At 35.3% G+C, this 1788-nt stretch overlaps 1 non-coding gene across 1 annotated transcript; it reads left to right on the top strand.

Moving 5' to 3' along the window:
- Positions 1-353: 353 nt before the first annotated feature.
- On the top strand, positions 354-460 carry LOC127109349 (small nucleolar RNA R71). Its single transcript, XR_007796660.1, has one exon. It is a non-coding gene; the product is annotated as a small nucleolar RNA R71 (small nucleolar RNA).
- The last annotated feature ends 1328 nt before the right edge of the window (positions 461-1788 follow it).

The following is a 1788-nucleotide window of genomic DNA, read 5'->3' as shown; positions in this document are numbered from 1 at the left end:
CTCCACAATACACACAAGCAACCTTTGATGCGTCAGTAACCACCTTGACTGGTTCAGGCTTCGTCACTTTATGAGTCATCAGATTCTTCATCATCTTGTGATTTTGAGCCACCTGAGTAGCAAGAGTTGTAGTCTCAGTGACTTCATGAACACCAACATGTCTCTTATGAGTTGAATTAGAAGATGCCCTATTGACAGGCCATTGATAACTTTTGCTAGTGATACTCTCAATCAACTTGTAACCTTCTTCATAAGATTTAGATAAAAGAGCTCCACCACTCGAGGCATCTAACATATTCCTTGAAGAAGGCACGAGTCCATTGTAAAAAGTTTCAAGTTGAATACATATTGGTATGCCGTGGTGGGGACATTATCTAAGAAGCTCCTTAAATATTTCCCAATCATCAAATAGGGATTCATCCACTCCTTGTCTAAATGAGGTTATTTTGTTTCTCATTTTGGTATTCTTGGAAGGAGGGAAATATTTGGCCATAAATTTTTTTGCCAAATCATTCCATGTGGAAATGGAATTTGGCTCTAAGGAATTTAACCAACTCTTGACTCTAACCCATAAAGAGTATGGAAAAAGCCTCAATATGAATGGATCATCAATGATACCAAGAATTTTAAAATTACTAGCAACATCCAGGAATTGTTTCAAGTGCAAGCGAGGATCTTCATTTGCAGAACCTAAGTACTGGCCAATAGTTTGCAACATTTGAAACATCCTAGGCTTAAATTCAAACAGTGGTGCATAAATTTCCGGTAGTATGATCCCATTATTCATGCCATTTGGATCAAAGATTGCGTAATCTCTGATGGTTCTCACCCTATCATTTCTCGCCCTATCATCTTGCACTATTCCTTCTAGCTCTGGTAATTCAACCAAAAAGAAGGGAGGGGGACTCCATGGAAAATGTCAAGTAAGTTGAAATCTCCCTAGTACTCTGAGAGTTATTTTAGGTTCGGGATCTCCTCTGTAAACTGGATGCAACAACCTACACATATAACAGTTAATCACCTGTCGTGACACCAGTGTACATGAAATGGTAAACGCTCAAATACTTAAATAATAAAAAAGAATAATAATGAATACAAAATGAAAAATGTAACTTGGCACTTCATGGCAACAGAGCCAAAAGCTTGTTGCTTGAAAATGTGTCACATGCAAGTATACATGTATATATATAAGTAGCAAGTGATGAAAAGTAAGGATATCTTACCCACAAGGAGTGAATGTTACTTAGGTTTATTTTGCAATAAACTATATTCTTAACTTAAGCATGAGCAGAGATAAAAATAATGTATGAATGTCACAAGTTCAACTTTTCCCCTTTAAAGCATATCTAATTTGAGCAAAGTGGTTATGGAAAGATATCAAGAGAGTATATGTTGAGCTAAGGTCCATTAATGTTAATGAAGTAGTTATGTATTCATGATATGCAGTGTCGTTCCAGGAAAGGTCAGAGTGATCTGGAGGTGTATTTCCATAATATAAAAGCATTCATTACTAGGGAAAGGGAACAAATCTCTAAGTGATACTTATAACCCTAAAATACGTCTGTTTATATTATGAAATCCCTTATAGTTGTAGTTCATTATCTCTATGTGAAATAATCAAGTGAATATCTCTATCCTACTCATTTCAACTACTTTTATTATGAAATCCACTTGTTGTTGGATCTCTCACAACAACAAGCTTATTTTTCTAAGTTGATCACTCAAAGAATCATATTTGCAAACAAGTTAACACATAATAAAACAAGACACTAAATAATACATCACTTA

Source organism: Lathyrus oleraceus, chromosome 7 (genome assembly GCF_024323335.1).
Source record: "Lathyrus oleraceus cultivar Zhongwan6 chromosome 7, CAAS_Psat_ZW6_1.0, whole genome shotgun sequence".
NCBI lineage: Eukaryota > Viridiplantae > Streptophyta > Magnoliopsida > Fabales > Fabaceae > Lathyrus > Lathyrus oleraceus.
Note: the sequence above shows the minus strand (reverse complement) of the source record. Positions and strands in the feature narration are given on the sequence as shown.